The 18,272-nt window shown below is 38.3% G+C and overlaps 1 pseudogene; it reads left to right on the forward strand.

The window, feature by feature from the left end:
• The window catches only part of LOC130223669 (polycystin-1-like), a 115,648-nt pseudogene that overhangs the window by 55,409 nt on the left and 41,967 nt on the right, over positions 1-18,272 (forward strand).

Here is an 18,272-nt window from a genome sequence, read left to right on the forward strand (position 1 = left end):
GTGATTTGCTCTCAGGAACAGACTGAACTTTCAGAGCCGCAGACCTGAGCGAACAGAAAATAATCAATCCCGTAATGTGTGAGAGTGTGTTAATGCTCTGGACGTGCCAGACTGCCACACACACACCACCAAAATCACCTTCTTACTTCATATTTGAGTGAACAAATGGCTAATTTTAAATCACGATCATGCGTTTATTTCAGATGCGGAGCGCTTGCTCTTATTTTGTGAAATATTTGTGCTAATTAGGAGTGAAGCTGGATTAGCCAGCAGGCAGGTAAAATAACCCTGCTTCACTTTCAATTAAGTTTGTTTTTCTTCACAGTTTTTTCTTCCTTGTTTCAGGCATAAACTCACCTCATTTAAAAACAAATGCTTTTAAGAAAACAAGCCTTGAATTTTGTTTAAATATGCAAGTGTTGTGTTATTTATTTAAATATGCGCTCATTTGCATACATTAACATAACAAAAAATAAAACAGTGGATAAAGCCTGATTTAATATTGTTTCTTTTTGCTGCCAATCTTTATTTACCTTTGATTTGTTTCATTTTATATTCATTAATTTAAGAAAAAATATATTAAAATTGCAATTTAAATATTAATAAGATATACAATATGAAATAAATATTTAAACTAATTAATTTCATTTTGTTCATTTATTTATTTTTTTATTTTATCAAGGAAAAGAATTAAGGATGAATTCAATATCAATTGTGGTGTTATTTATTTAAATGTGTGCTCATTTGCATAAATGTTCATAGCACAAATTAAAATATAAGATTAAGCCTGGTTCAGTATTGTGTCTTTTTTATCTTTGATTTTAATTTAATTTTTAAAAGTTAAATTAGAAAAAAAATGTTTTTAAACTGCTTAATTTCAATTATTTATTTGTTAATTAATTAATTTATTTATATTGTGGTTTTTATTTAAATATGCGCTCATTTGCATACATTTACATAACAAAAGTTAACACTGTGGATAAAGCCTGATTCAGTATTGTGTCTTTTTGTTGCCAATCTTTATTTACCCTTGATTTTAGTTTCGTTTTATATTAATGAATTTAGAAAAAATATATATATTTAAACTGGTTAATTTGATTTATTTAAATATTTAAATTAAGGCTTAGAATTAAGCATGATTTCAATAGCAATTGTGGTGTTATTTATTTAAATATGTGCTCACTTGCATACATTTTCATAACAAAAATTAAAATAGAGGATAAAGCCTGGTTTAATATTCTGTCTTTTTTTACCTTTGATTTTAATGTAATTAAAAAAAAAAAAAAAATATATATATATATATATATATATATATATATATATATGCTTAATTTCATTTAATTATTTATTTAATTATGTGTTTGTTTATTTGTTTGTATATTTATGTATTTATTTATTTTTATTAAGGCTTAGAATCAAGAATTAATTTGATAGCAATTGCGGTGTTATTTATTTAAATATGCTCTCATTTATGTGCATTTTCAGAACAAAAATTAGAATCGAGGATAAAGCCTGGTTTAATATTGTGTTATTTTTGCTGCCATGATTTCAAGTTTAGTTTTTTGTTATTTGATAAGAGAAATCACTACTGTCAAAAATAGTTTCACTTTGTTTTGCAAAAAATATATAATATATGTTTTAATGATTTATGAAAAAAATAAATACATATTTTTCATCGTGTATATATACAGTGTATATACACAGCTGAAGTCAGAATTATTAGCCCCCCTGAATTATTAGCCCCCCTGTTTATTTTTTATTAAACACATTTCTAATCATAATAGTTTTAATAACTCATCTCTAGTAACTGATTTATTTTATCTTTGCCATGATGACAGTAAATAATATTTGACTAGATATTTTTCTAGACACTTCTATACAGCTTAAAGTGACATTTAAAGGCTTAACTAGGTTAATTAGGTTAACTAGGCAGGTTAGGGTAATTAGGCAAGTTATTGTATAACGATGGTTTGTTCTGTAGACTATCAAGAAAATATAGTTAGCTTAAAGGGGCTAATAATATTGACCTTAAAATGGATTTAAAAAATTAAAAACTGCTTTTATTCTAGCCGAAATAAAACAAATAAGAATATCCTTGCTCTGTTAAACACCATTTGGGAAATATAAAAAAAAAATTATAATAATTCACAAGGGGGGGGGGGGGGGATAATTCTGACGCACACTGTGTGTGTGTGTGTGTGTGTGTGTGTGTGTATATATATATACATATATTCTGTAAAATATGAAGAGTATATATATATATATATATATATATATATATATATATATATATATATATATATATATATATATATATATATATATATATATATATATATATATAAGCATTATATAAAAATAAAAGAATAAATTATATAAATATTATTATTATTATTTTTTATTTTTTTATTTTATAATTTTATTTTCACACAATATTTATATATCTTTAAATCTATACCAATCAGAATTTTAGTGAAATGATTTCAGAAACACTGTGTGATGATGGAACATTGTGAATATATATTTCAGATTAAATATGAAGTCATATTTAAAATGTTATTTTAAAGAGGTATTGGAATACATTTTTAGATTCACCTAAGAAATTCTAGCCAAGCATTCGAGGAATGGCCAGCGCATGAAAACAATTTATTTTCCCCAAGAATGTTGATTTATTTGCATTGAAAAACAAGACAGAAATGCTGAGCAAATCTTCTTTGTTGTTGCAGCGCGTGCTTCATCATGTCTGTAGTTTAGCTCTTTTGCTCTTTGCTCTCCGTGAACACACAGATCTCTTAATAACCAGTGCTGTTTCCTATAATGAAGCCTGCTGTTTGTGATGGAGGTCGAGCTCGTCTTCACCTGCGCTGTGTGTTTGAGAAAATGAGAAACACACTTCTGTCAGTCCGCTGAGCGTGTAGATCTCAGAGCGTTCACAGAGCTGAAAACAGCAGCGTTCACTACTGCAGCAACATGACTTGTAATTACTTTTATTTGTTTTACATGGGGCGACACGGTGGCTCAGTGGTTAGCACTGTCGCCTCACAGCAAGAAAGTCGCTGGTTTGAGTCCCGGCTGGGTCAGTTGGCATTTCTGTGTGGAGTTTGCATGTTCTCCCCATGTTGACGTGAGTTTCCTCCGGGTGCTCTGGTTTCCCCCACAGTCCAAACACATGCGCTATAGGGGAATTGATTAACTAAATTGGCCGTAGTGTATGTGTGTGTGCGTGTGAGAGTGTGTATGGGTGTTTCCCCAGTACTGGGTTACAGCTGGAAGGGCATCTGCTGTGTAAAACATATGCTGGAAAGCTGGATACACACACATACGGAGAGAGATGCACACAGGTACACACACACACACACACACACACACATATACAGATGCCCACACACAAATATGCATAAAGAGATACATACACACACACACAGATGCACACACACACACACACACACACACACACACACACACACACACACACACACACACACACAGATGTGCTGAAACACAGCTGTGGCAATATGTTACACTCCAGAAGGGAGGAGATGCCAGTAATGTGTGTTCATCTGTGTGTGTGTGTGTTTGCGTGTGTGCGTGTAAGAGATTATGTGGGTGTGTGTGTGTGTTTCCTGTCTTCTGTTCCACACCCATCATTAATGTGCGGGGCGAAACATTCACACACATACACACACACACACACACTAACACACACATGATCTTATGTAAGAACACACACACACACACACACACACACACACACACACACACTAACACACACATGATCTTATGTAAGAACACACACACACACGCACACACACACTAACACACACATGATCTTATGTAAGAACACACACACACACACACACACACACACACACACACACACACACACACACACACACACACACACACACACACACCTATGAATTGAACACTTTTTATGGGTTCTTTTTTGTTCTATCTCATTTCCTTCTCATTTTTGTAGTTTTCACAGACGTGAGATGTGGGCTTCACTGTGTGTGTGTGTGTGTGTGTGTGTGTGTGTGTGTGTGTGTGTGTGTGTGTGTGTATGTGTGTGTGTGTTCAGGGAGCGTGGTGTGTGTGGGTCTCAGTGAATGCAGTTTTTGCCCATGTTTTCTGATATTGTGTGCGTGTGTGTGTGCGTGTGCGTGTCTGTGTGTGCGTATGTTCAGGGAGCGTGGTGTGTGGCTGGGTCTCAGTGATCAGTCTTCTCCGCATGTGCTCCGCTGGCTGGACGGCTCTGATGTGCTGCCGGGTGAGGAGGGCTCTAAGGATCGAGGGTCTCTTCAGCCAGGGAACATGTGTGTGTCTCTGGACGGCGGCGCGCAACCCAGCATACACTCCTGCACCGCCAAACGAGCCTTCGTCTGCCAGTTCACACGCCACGGTAAACAGCAGACACACACACACACCACTGCAGCTCTCCGAGACTAAAGACAAAATTGAACATTTCCTCATTACTGTGGGTGTAGCTACTCTCAAACTGTAGCTTGATATGCTTCAAGCTACTCATCAGGAAAACTAGCTAAGCTACTGTCAGACTACACTTTCAGAAAAGAGTTAAAAGTAACTACAAGTTACATCCACTCAAAGTGAATTGCTAAATGTTGTTAGCTACACTACACTTTATTTCCTTAAAGTAGCTAGCTACTAGTTATTTGCTAAAATTAACTAGCTACACTACTTAAAAGTAGCTAGCTGTTGGCACCAATAGCCTAGTGGTTAAGTGTGCTGACATAGCACTATGGTGCTAACGGCGACCCGAGTTTGATTCCCGGCTCGAGTTCCTTTTCCGACCCTTCCCCTCTCTCGGCTCCCAATAATTTCCTGTCTGTAATCTCCACTTTCCTATCCAGAAGCTATCCACTTTACTTAAAGTAGCTAGTTTCACTACAGGTTACTTGCTAAAAGTAGCTGGCTACACAACAAGTTACTTCCAAAAGGTATTTAGCTACACTACACGCTACTTGCTAAAAGTAGCTAGTTATACTACAAGGTACCTGCTAAAAGTAGCTAGTTACACTACAAGTTACTTGCTAAACAGAGCGAGCTACACTACAAGGTACCTGCTAAAAGTAGCTAGTTACACTACAAGTTACTTGCTAAACGGAGCGAGCTACACTACAAGGTACCTGCTAAAAGTAGCTAGTTACACTACAAGTTACTTGCTAAAAGGAGCGAGCTACACTACAACCCTGCTGAAAAATCCAGCTTAAACCAGCCTAGGCTGGTTGGCTGGTTTTAGCTGGTTGACCAGCCTGGTTTTAGAGGGGTTTTGGCCACTTCCAGGCTGGTTTCCAACCATTTCTAGCCTGGTCTTAGCTGGTCTGGCTGGAAAATGACCAGCTAAAACCATCTAAAACCAGCTTAACCAGCCTGGTTTAAGCTGGACATAGCTGGTTTTGGCTGGGCTCCCAGCCTGGCTTGGCTGGTCAAGCTGGTTTTAGCTGGTCATCTCCCAGCCTGACCAGCTAGGACCAGGCTGGAAATGGCTGGAAACCAGTCTGGAAATGACCAAAACCCCTCTAAAACCAGGATGATCATCCAGCTAAAACCAGCCAACCAGCCTAGTCTGGTTTAAGCAGTTTTTTTTCAGTTGGGAAGTTACTTGCTAAAAGGAGCGAGCAACACTACAAGGTACCTGCTAAAAGTAGCTAGCTACACTGCAAGTTACTTGCCAAAATAGCTAACTACACCAGCAGGTTCTTGCTAAAATTAGCTAGCTATACTACTTGCTATAAGTAGCTAGCTACACTACAAGTTACCTGCTAAAAGTACTGTAGCTAGCTCCATTACTCACTACTTGCTAAAAGAAGCTATAGTTACACTACAATTTACTTGCTAAAAGTAGCGAGTTACACTACAAGTTACCTTCTAAAAGTAGTTAGATACTCTACAAGTTACTTCCTAAAGTAGCTAGTTACTTTGAAGCAAACCTTTTCACAAAGGCATCCCACATAGCAAAATATCTCTGGCCCAGGTCTGGCCCACACAATCAGCTTTTGCTTGGCCCACATGCCGCATTGAATTACGGCACATGACTGGACCATATCTGGCTTCCAGACAAGGGCCAAACACGGACCATATCTGGGCCAAGTCTCAGCCGAGTTAGTAACCCATAACTGAGCCTTAAATGGGCCAGATATGTTGGTGTGTCACGACTGCAATGAAATTGATAAACCCATAAATCATTGCACTTTAGGCTTGCTTTGAGTGAGCTTTTTTCTCAAAGTGACCTGATTGGTAGAATTTTTTTCTTTATTTTAAAAAAATAAAAATGTATTTTAAATGTGGGTCAGGACAGGCCAAACTTACATGGCCCACATATCAAGTATTAACATCTGGGCCAAATACTACATTTTACTTTTGGCCCGAGTATTGTTTGCCACCTTAAAGACAGTGCCACCTCTGCCAAACCAGGGCCAAGTTTGCCCCACATGCTGTATGCCAGTGCCGGATAAATGCCTGCTGTGCCAGATTTATGCCAAATCTGGGCCAGAATTCTTTGCTACCTGGGATTTATTACAAAATGTGAATATGTACATTTATAGTAAAAGATGTGGTATTTATAGCAGTGCAGTACAAGTATTACTGTATACAAGTGTAAATGAATAGAGATGAGGAAATGATGACATTTGGGTGTGAATTATCCCTTTAAACCCCCTAAAAAGGTTGACAGGAGATGAAATGTCTTGATATGATGTGAAACACGAAGTTCTCAGCCTCATTCTCTCCTCAGGCTTTGTGATGTTTCTTTTCTTCATGAAATGTGTTGAAGAGTTCGGAGATGTTTTTCTGCTCAGCCTGAAGGAACACAACACACTGTTATCAGTTCAGTCTGATAATAAACGTGTGTGTGCGTGTGTGTGTGTGTGTGTGTGTGCATGCGTGCGTGCGTGTGCGCATGTGCGTGTGCGTGTGCGCATGTGCGTGTGTGTGCGTGTGCGTGTGTGTGTTTCTGTGCAGTTCATGTTCCTGATGCCGGTGTTTCTATGGTGGGAACTGCTGTGTTTAATACCCACAATCCTCTGAGGAGCCCAGCAGTGTCGCACACATCTGTGCCGAACACACCGGCCAGAAGAGTAGAGGTAAAACATATGCGCATACATAGACGCACACACACACACACACACACACACACACACACACACACACACACACACACACACTACATTTTTGCAGTAGAATGATATTTTAAGTGAGTGTTTAAATGTTCTGTGTTGTAATGTTGACAAGCCTGTTTGAATATTTGGTTGTAAAATAAAATAAAATGAAGCGAATAGCTTTAAACATATAGTTTAAATGATTTAAATTAAATAAATGTAAATAACAAAAATAATAATTGTAGGAAAGTCCTTACTCCAAGTGGAGGAGTTCAAGTATTTTGGGGTTTTGTTCTAGAGTGAGGGAAGGATGGATCATGAGATTGACAGGCGGATTAGTGTAGCGGCAGCAGTAATCCGGTCTGTTTTTCATTCAAGCAGGTTTTCATTTAGGATGTCTCTGTACATTGCTGCATTCATCTTTCCCTCTATCCTGACTAGTCCTCCAGTTCCTGCTGCTGAAAAACATCCCCACAGCATGATGCTGCCACCACCATGCTTCACTGTAGGGATGGTATTAGCCTGGTGATGAGCAGTGCCTCGTTTTCTTTAAACGTAACACCTGGCATCCACTCCAAAGAGTTCAATCTCTGTCTCATCAGACCAGAGAATTTAGTTTCTTATGGTCTGAGAGTCCTTCAGATGCCTTTTCCTGGTTGTTCCAAACATCTTCCACTTACGGATGATGGAGGCCACTGTGCTCATTGGAACTTTCAGAGCAGCAGAAATTTTCCTGTAACCTTCCCCAACCTTGTGTCTCCAGACAATCCTGTCTCGGAGGTCTACAGACAATTCCTTTGTCTTCATGCTTGGTTTGTGCTTTGACATGCACTGTCAACCCTGGGACCTTATATAGACAGGTGTATGCCTTTTCAAATCAAGTCCAATCAACTGAATTGACCACAGGTGAACTCCAATGAAGCTGCTGAAATGTCTCAAGAATGATCAGTGGAGACAGAATGTACCTGAGCTCAATTTAGAGCTTCACGCTTTTTTATTTTTAGTAAATTTGCAACAATTTGTGTAGAATTTTGAGGAAATAAATTAATTTAATCCGTTTTGGAAGAAGGCTGTAACATAAATAAATGTGGAAGAAGTGAAGCGCTATCAATACTTTCCCTATGCACTGTATATATATATATATATATATATATAATAACAATTTTAAAATAAGATATATACTTCATTTTTAAAAAATAAAATACACAAATAGTACACACTAGGCTGAGGGAAAATTATTGAATACAGTGTTGAGCTAGTGTGTGTGTGTATGTGTGTGTTTTTCAGCTGCTGTTGTTTGCTGGTCTGAGTTTCGTGAGCGCCGGCCGTCTGTCGTCCCTGGAGTTCGTCACACGCTCTCTGGACACACACACTCAAGTGCGCTTTCAGGTGTATCGACCACGCTGCCCGAGCTTCACACACACACTGCTGCCAGGTATACACACATACACAAATACGCACACATACACACACATACACAAAGATACACGTATATACACACACACACTGCCAGGTACACACACAATTATAGACATATACACACACACTTCTGCTAGATACACACAATTATACACACACACACACACACACACTGCTGCTAGATACACACACAATTATACACATATACACACACACTGCTGCCAGGTATACACATACAGACACACAAACAAACACTGCCACAAGATACACACATAATTATACACATATACACACACAGACACACACACACACACTGCTGCCAGGTACACACACAATTATGCACACACACACACACTTCTGCCAGAAACACACATACACACACTTGTACACACACACTGCTGCCAGGTACACACACAATTATACACATATACACACACACTTCTGCCAGATACACACATACACAAACACTTATACACACACACACACACACACAGATACACACATACACATATATACAAACACACACTTCTGCCAGATACACACACACACACACACACACTAATACACATACACACACACACACACACACAAACATACTGTATACACTTACACAAATACACACACACACACACACACACACACACTCCTGGCAAGTACACAAGCACACACTGCTACCATGTTCACACAAAAACACACATATATATACAAACACACATACACAAGCACTTAAACACTAAAACTTTTAGTATTGTTTCAGTCTGTGTGTTGCTCATATTGTGTGTGTGTGTGTGTGTCTGTGTGTGTGTGATGTGCTGCTGTGCTTTCAGCTTGCGGTGAGCTCTGCGCCCCCATCAGCGTCTGCCAGGCTCCAGATGAGTGGATGAACAGCACTGAGGCTCCAGCAGCTCCAGCGTGTCCAGCAGAGCATCACTTCTGCCCCTTCTCTGAGCGTTGTGTGTCTCTGTCTAGCCCCTGTCCCAGCAGCGCCTGCCTTAACTGCTCCGGGGTCAGTCCTCCGCCCGCGGGCACACAGTACCCAGAGTACTGCCTGCTGGACCAGGTGCTGATCTCTCTGCCAGCCGGACCAGCGGCCAGTGTTCTGGTGAGTCAGAAAAACACAACTAAAACAAACTGAAGCTAATTACAGGGGTAAAGTAAGGTAAAGTAAAGTAAGGTTAATTAAGTAAAGTAAGGTAAAGTAAGGTAAAGTAAGGTAAAGTAAGTAAGGTAAAGTAAAGTAAAGTAAGTAAAGTAAGGTAAGGTAAAGTAAAGCAAAGTAAGGTAAAGTAAGGTAACGTAAGTAAAGTAAGGTAAGTAAAGTAAGGTAAAGTAAGGTAAAGTAAGTAAGGTTAAAGTAAGGTGAAGTAAGTAAGGTAAAGCAAAGTAAAGTAAGTTAAGGAAGTAAATTAAAGTAAGGTAAAGTAAGTAAGGCAAAGTAAAGTAAGTAAAGTAGAATAAAAGTAAAGCAAAGATTATGAGATTATGATGACTGTTAGGTAAAGTAAGGTAAAGTAAGTAAAGTAAGTTAAAGTAAAATAAGGTAAATTAAGTAAAGTAAGGTAAAGTAACGTAAAGTAAGTAAGGTAAAATAAGTAAAGTAAGGTAAGGTAAAGTAAAGCAAAGTAAGGTAAAGTAAAGTAAGGTAAAGTAAGGTAAAGTAAGTAAGGTAAAATAAAGTAAGGTAAAGTAAAGTAAGGTAAAGTAAGGTGAAGTAAGTAAGGTAAAGTATGGTAAAGTAAGTAAAGTAAGGTAAAGTAAAGTAAGGTAAAGTTAGGTAAAATAAGTAAAGTAAGGTAAGGTAAAGTAAAGCAAAGTAAGGTAAAGTAAGGTAAGGTAAAGTAAGTAAGGTAAAGTAAGGTAAAGTAAGTAAAGTAAGGTAAAGGAAAGTAAGTAAAGTAAGGTAAAATAAGTAAAGTAAGGTAAGGTAAAGTAAAGTAAAGCCAAGTAAGGTAAAGTAAGTAAGGTAAAGTAAGTATTGTAAGGTAAAGTAAAGTAAGTAAGGTAAAGTAAAGTAAGGTGAAGTAAGTAAGGTAAAGCAAAGTAAAGTAAGTTAAGGAAGTTAATTAAAGTAAAGTAAGGTAAAGTAAGTAAAGTAAGGTAAAGTAAGTAAAGTAAGGTAAAGTAAGTAAAGTAAGTAAGGTAAAGTAAGTAAAGTAAAAAAAAGCAAAGATTATGAGATTATGATGACTGTTAGGTAAAGTAAGTAAAGTAAGGTAAAGTTAGTAAGGTTAGGTAAGTAATGTAAAGTAAGGTAAAGTTAGTAAGGTAAAGTAAGTAAAGTAAGGTAAAGTTAGTAAGGTTAGGTAAGTAATGTAAAGTAAGGTAAAGTTAGTAAGGTAAAGTAAGGTAAAGTAAGTAAAGTAAGGTAAAGTTAGTAAGGTAAAGTAAGTAAAGGGGGGTAAGGTAAAGTAAGTAAAGTAAGGTAAAGTTAGCAAGGTAAAGTAAGTAAAGGGGGGTAAGGAAAAGTAAGGTAAAGTTAGTAAGGTAAAGTAAGTAAAGTAAGGTAAAGTTAGTAAGGTTAGGTAAGTAATGTAAAGTAAGGTAAAGTTAGTAAGGTAAAGTAAGTAAAGTAAGGTAAAGTTAGTAAGGTAAAGTAAGTAAAGGGGGGTAAGGTAAAGTAAGTAAAGTAAGGTAAAGTTAGCAAGGTAAAGTAAGTAAAGGGGGGTAAGGAAAAGTAAGGTAAAGTTAGTAAGGTAAAGTAAGTAAAGTAAGGTAAAGTAAGTAAGTAAAGTTAAAAAAAAGCAAAGATTATGAAATTATGATGACCGTTAAGTGCATCATAACAGGCTTGTGAAAAGGGTCCAGTGGGGGTTTATTATTTACACCTCAATGTCATTTATTTGATTATGATATTGTGTTTATGTTTTTGTTATTTTGTTTAAAAAAAAGTCCAACCACAGCCCTGATGGACATAGCTCTCTGCCTGCTTTCACTCAGGTCCAGGAGGAGGTGCAGGATCTGCTGGTGTCCCCCGGTGACATCATCGCCTTGCAGCATGACGCCGGACCCTCGGGACTGCTGCAGTGCTCCCGGGACCCTGCGTCCCCCTGGAGCCAGAGTCTGCTCATACAGAACCGCTCGCACTGGTGGGACGCCAACGAGACACTGCAGGCAGATGTGGAGGGGGTCTGGGAGGAAGGCATGCTGTGTCAGATCCGGGTGTTGTATGTGGGACAGAACCAGACGGGTCTGCAGGGTCCGTTCCTCCGCTCTGGACTCCCGCAGGTTAGTTATTGATGGTGTCAAATTTGCTTGTTGTGATATTTCTCAGTAAAAATTCTGCGTCTCCTGATTTCAAAATAAAAGTCCTGCATACATAGTAAGTTAAATATAAACTTGAGGAAAAGGGAAGGAAACGTTGCTTATCAAACACAGCCTGAGGCGTGCAAATTAATGATCCCTGAGCAACATATCAGTCTGGCTGTGTCCAAAATTGCAAACTTCCATACTATATAATATGCTAAAAACAGTATGTGAGAAATACCTGGATGACCTACTACTTCCGGCGAGATTCTGAAGTGCGCATCGGATGGACACTGTACCATCCCATCATGCACTGTTAGAGAATTCATGAATGGGTGCAGGGCCGGCGCATCCATAGAGGCGACCTAGGCAGCTGCCTAGCGCGGCAGAGTTGTCAGGGCAGCGTCCGAGGCACGTCCTCCAAACCCTCTTCCCCCTCTTTGCTTTCGTCTGCGACAAAGACCGCATCATCTCAACCCCCAGTTTCGCCCCCCGCTTTTCCGGATTGAAGACGGCATAACTTTTGGTTTGAGGGCGGCATTCTCGTCGTTTGCCTAGAGCGCCAGTTGAGCTTGCTCCGGCCCTGAATGGGAGTGAATCGACACAACTGATGCAAGTAGGTCACGTGATGATGACAAAATGGCAGCCGTAGTACGGCTTAGTTCCATTCATGCTACTTACATTCATACTGTATAGAACGTACTTTTCTAAAAGCCGAGTAGTATGTTTAGATTCAAATGCAGTACCTAATAAATAGTAGGTGATGTCAGACACAGCCTCTGTGTTTTGGCTAGTGATCTGCTGATGATGTGGCTCCTCGTCAGGTCTGCATTATACAGAATCTGACCTAAAGTACATGCAAATGATGAGGACGTGCCCCGTGAGTCACGCAACAGTCTGCTTTGTGTTCCGATTTTGTTCACTGGGGTTTTACACTTGTGGAATTTACACGAGAATGAGGACACAATGCTGTCTGAGACTCATAGTATGGCCATTTCCTTATACTGATCTCCTATTATTCCACTATGCCTATGTAAACTTAGATTTTCTAATGTCCAGATTGACATGAAAATGTTTGAACTATTAGGAAAATTAACCAGTAAAATCTCCAAGCATTTGATGCTGTAACGAACAACACCACTGCAAAAACACTCGGTATATTCTTAAAAATAACTCTAAAAGTTTAAATAAATTGATTATTTACAGTATTTTTAGAGGCTACAAAATCAAAATTGTGCACGTTTATTACTAGCAAATATTGAATTATTGATTATCTGTATATGTTGTTCCGCAGGTTGGCGATTACAGTTTAGAAGTGACGTCCAACGATGAGGATTTTCCCGTCACTGCCTCCTGTCCGATTCACGTCATCCCGCCACTGACGCCCACCGTCATCCATCCAACCAATCACAACGACACCGTGTACTTCCTGCCCAATCAGACGTGGGTTCTCGTTAAAGTGCGCTCTCAGCACAGCGCTCTGATTGGCTGTCAGGGCAGCAATCTGACTGTGGCATTTGAAAGGGCGTGTCCTCAGAGTCTGCTGGCGAAGGTGGCCGAGTGCAGGCAGTCCGACCCACTCAATGACACCATGTTCGCGTGGGTTGACCTCCAGGCTGGATCTACGCCAGGACAGACCACCATTGTGCTTCATGTCAAGAGTGAAGTCACTGAGGCATATCTGCAGATTCAGGCCAGGGTTCAAGAGCCGCTACGAGGACTGCTCATACAACCTCATCCTGCGCACAGAGTCCTGATGGAGTCCGTAGTGGTGAGTCTAAGAAGGGCTCATAGTAGACTAGATAGCAAAATTAGCTTGGTTTAAACCATTTGTGAGCCATGTGAGCTGGTTTCCTAGCCTGAGAAGTGCTCATAGTAGACTAGATAACCAAATTAGCTTGCTTAAAACCATTTTAGATCCTTTTAGGCTGGCTTCCTAGTATGATAAGTGCTCATAGTAGACCAGAGAACCAAATTGCTCATAGTAGTGCTCATAGTAAACCAGATAACCAAATTGGCTTGGTTTAAACCATTTGTGAGCCCTTTGAATCAACCCAAAGGGCTCACAAATGGTTTAAACCAAGATAATTTGGTTATCTGGTTTACTATGAGCACTACTATGAGCAATTTTGTTCTCCGTAGTGGTGAGTCTTAAGAAGGATTCATAGTAGACTAGATAGCAAAATTAGCTTGGTTTAAACCATTTGTGAGCCATTTGAGCTGGTTTCCTAGCCTGAGAAGTGCTCATAGTAGACTAGATAACCAAATTAGCTTGGTTTAAAACCGTTTGTGAACACTGGGCTGGTTTCCTAGCCTAGGAAGTGCTCATAATAGATAACCATACCATACTAGATAACCAACTTGGCTTGGTTTAAACCATTTGTGAGCCTTTTGGGCTGGTTTCCAAGTCTAAGACTTAATTATGGTAGACTAGATAACCAAATTAGCTTGGTTTAAACTATTTGTGACACTTTGAGCTGGTTTCCTAGCCTGAGAAGTGCTCATAGTAGACAAGATAACCAAATTAGCTTGGTTTAAAACCGTTTGTGAATCCGTTGGGCTGGTTTCCTAGCCTAAGAAGTGCTCATATTAGACTAGATAACAAGTTAGCTTGATTTAAACCATTTGTGAGCCCTTTGGGCTGGTTTCCTAGTCTGAGAAGTGATCATGGTATACTTGATAACCAAATAAGCTTGGTGTAAACTACTTGTGACTCTTTTGTGCTGGTTTCCTAGCTTGAGAAGTGCTCATAGTAATCTAGATAACCAGAGCAACTTGGTTTAAACCATTTGTGAGCCTTTTGGGCTGGTTTCCTTGCCTAAGAAGTGTTCGTATTAGACTTGAAAACCAAATGAGCTTGGTTTAAACCATTTGTGACCCCTTTGAGCTGGTTTCCTAGCTTGAGAAGTGCTCATAATAGACAAGATTACCAAATTAGCTTGGTTTAAACCATTTGTGAACCTTTTGGGCTGGTTTCCTCTCCCAAGAAGTGTTCGTAGTAGACTTGATAACCAGATTAGCTTGGTTTAAACCATTTGTAAGCTTTTTGAGCTGGTTTTCTAGCCTGAGAAGTGCTCTTAGTAGACAAGTTAACCAAATTAGCTTGGTTTTAAACAATTTGTGACCCTTTTTGATGGTTTCCTAGCCTGATAATTGCTCAAAGTAGACCAGACAACCAGGTTTGGTTGATTTAACCCATTTGTTTAGTGTGACTTTAACTTGTAAACATCTAGAGTCCATTTACTAGCTAAAACGAGGTAGATTTATTGATTTCCTAAAGAACAAAGTTACCTTCTAATTATGTACTGTCCGAGTAAAGCCTATTTATGTCTTGTAATAAAAAAGCACAAACTTAACAGAACACTGTGTTCTAAATGTATTAATTTAATATTTGTTATTGTTTTTAATAATGCCTTAGTAACAACAAATGTTTTGTTGTAGATTTGAGTGTTAGCTATGGTTGTTTTGATGGTTTTAGTTTGGTTCGATTTAATCTGGTCTCCTAGCACGAGGAGTTCCTAAAATCTGTCTGAAATCATCAAAGCTGACCTGATAACCAACTCTGCCGGCTGTAAATCACTTTCAACGTGACCTTTAAACATCCACTTTACAAGGACGCTCTTTTTATTGCTCATATTTTACAAACCAGATGGCTTTTTTAAAACGATCTCTTAAGCTCTGACCTCTTTTCAAGCTGTCTTAAACTATCAAGGTAGACCATATAACCACTTAAGGCCAGTTTAAACCACTTTTACCTTCTCATTTATAAAACTTTGCAACATAAAAGTGAACATATGCCTGAATATTTTTTTTTATATATTTACTAGTAATCATGGTTCACATGATAATTTAAAGTGGCTTTAGTAAAGTTAAATATATTTACCTAGAGTTTACTTACAGCTGGGCTCATCCACCAATCAAGTTAGTTTTATAATAGATCACAACCTTTGCGTGGGAAGTTGCACAAAATGGTTGAAAACATGCGTACACCACGTTTATAAATGAGACTCCTGATATCCAAGGACAGTTTGTTTATCGCCTTGTCTGTGAGACAGAAATTTTTCCTCTGTTCATTATCCACCATGTCTCCTTTATGGCCCTGACCTTCCTCTTTAATGGTCTTGTTATTTGCTTTCCTCTTGGTTTTGTGTTTCAGTGCTACACACCGTCGGTGGAGGCAGGAACGGACCCTTCGTTCAGGTGGACAGTGGATGATAAACCGCACTTCACGTACTACAACAGCATGCTAAATATCATCTACCAGAACGCAGCGGTGTACAAGCTCACGGTGACTGCTTTTCATTTAACCCTTGTGTTGTCCTAGAATTCTGTATACACTGATTGTCTTTGGGGTCAAAATGACCCGCCTTCACTAAATCTTTAAATATAACAGATACATTTAATTTCAATGCTGAAATCTATTATGCATGACGAAGCAACATCACAAACTCTGTGAATGTCTTGGTTTTTCCTCATCCTTATGAAGTTTTTCAGCAGTGTTTAATCAAAGGGCAACACTCATTTTTGATTGAAGGATATTTTTCTAATGCTAAAAGTACCTGCATAATGTTTTTAGCAGCAGTATTCAGTATTGTTTTAAAAGTTAAAGCAGCTTATTCTTAAAGTACAAATGAAATCAAAACTAACCATATGATTTTGTTAGCTCACATTGCTAGTTTTCAACTGACCCGTCTCTCGTTTTCCTAGGTGACAGCGATGAACCAGGTTAGCATGCTGACTGAAGACTTCAACGTGACTGTGGACCGCATGAACCCCATGTCTGACCCGACCGTACACGGAGTCCCCAAAATAGTGCAACAGGGATCGCTACTGAACCTCACCGCGTTTATCACGATAGACACAGCGGTGGATGTCACCTTCTGGTATGTTCTGTGATGATTTATTAAAGATTAAGGTGTAAAGATTCTTCCATTTTCATGATTCATAGGCCAATGTGATGCTTGCTTTTTAGTCTGCCTGGCTTGAACGAAATTTGAAATTTATAATCTGCTTTTATTCTAGCCAAAATAAAACAAATAAGACTTTTTTTAAGAAAAAATTCTATTAGGAAATACTGTGAAAAACTTTCTCTGTTAAACATCGTTTGAGAAATGTTTGAAGAAGATAAAATAATAATCTATATAATTTTTTTCTAATAATTTTGACTTTGGCTAATTATATGATTTTCATTAGTATATTTTCAGTAATATTTGATTAAACAGTCTTCCAAAAGGCTGTAATATAGTTACATCTTAATATATAGTAATAAACAATTTGCATTTAGTAATACTGCATTTACAGTCAATCCTGAATTTTTTCATTCCCCTGGAAAATTACGACTTAAAGTGTTTGTTTATATGTAAGTTGTAACATTAGGACACTGGACAACAGAGATTGCAGCTTATTAAAAGCTTAGTCAGGCAGGGAATTGTCAAACAGGAAAAAACATTAGCATAAGGGGTAATCCAGAGAGTAGTTGTGGTCACAGGTGAAGAAGTGCAGGCGGCAAACAGCATAAACAAAAAGCAAGACAAGGATTAAAAGGCACGGCAAGACAAGATAACACTATGTAATGCTACAGGATGGCAAGACTCAGCATATAGTGTATGTGAATGAGGTGTCCTTATAGTTCTAGTAATCAGTCTAAAATGAGCTTCTAGCTGTGTGTGTGCACTCAGGGAGAGAACTGGAACTGGTGTGTGTGAGTTGCATAATGGGATTTGTAGTTCATATCAGTGGCAGTTTTGTAGTGTGGGTTTTCCAGCGATCTGCAAGGCCTAGATCGCTGGTGATCGTGACATAAATAAAAGCCAAAAAATATTTGTTTCCCTCTTAAACATCGTCTTATTATCTTTTTGGAGAAGTCTGTGTCTTTCCAGTCTAAAAAAAGCTTGCTGGTGGAATAAAAGTAAATTTAAGTCAGAATTTGCCAGGGGAATTAATAATTTTGGGCATTTAGTAATATAGTATGGTGGAGTATAGTTAAATAATGTTTGTTATTGTCATTAAAATTGACAAAGCAATAATAATAATAATAAATTGGATAGATTTGAGCCATATAATATAGTGTAGTGGAGTTAATTCAGCAATTTAGTTTGTTATCGTCATTAAAAACAGACAAAGCAATAATATTATTCAGTAATAATAAATATTGAATAGATTTGAGCCATATAGTATAGTGTAGTATTCATTATCTGACGAAAGTCTTGTCTTCGATCCCAGTTGTGTAAGCAACAAATAATATCTTGACTTCTAGTTGGTCATTGAACTAGTTGATTATCTGTTGAACTGCATCCCAGTCATTACAAATATTGACCCAAGATTCTCATAAAAATCAGTCAAGTTTGGTGAAGGAAAAATCATGGTTTGGGGTTACATTCAGTATGGGGGCGTGTGAGAGATCTGCAGAGTGGATGGCAACATCAACAGCTTGAGGTATTAAGACATTTGTGCAGCCCATTACATCACAAACCACAGGAGAGGGCAAATTCT

The sequence above is a fragment of the Danio aesculapii genome, chromosome 1 (assembly GCF_903798145.1).
Source record: "Danio aesculapii chromosome 1, fDanAes4.1, whole genome shotgun sequence".
Classification (NCBI taxonomy): domain Eukaryota; kingdom Metazoa; phylum Chordata; class Actinopteri; order Cypriniformes; family Danionidae; genus Danio; species Danio aesculapii.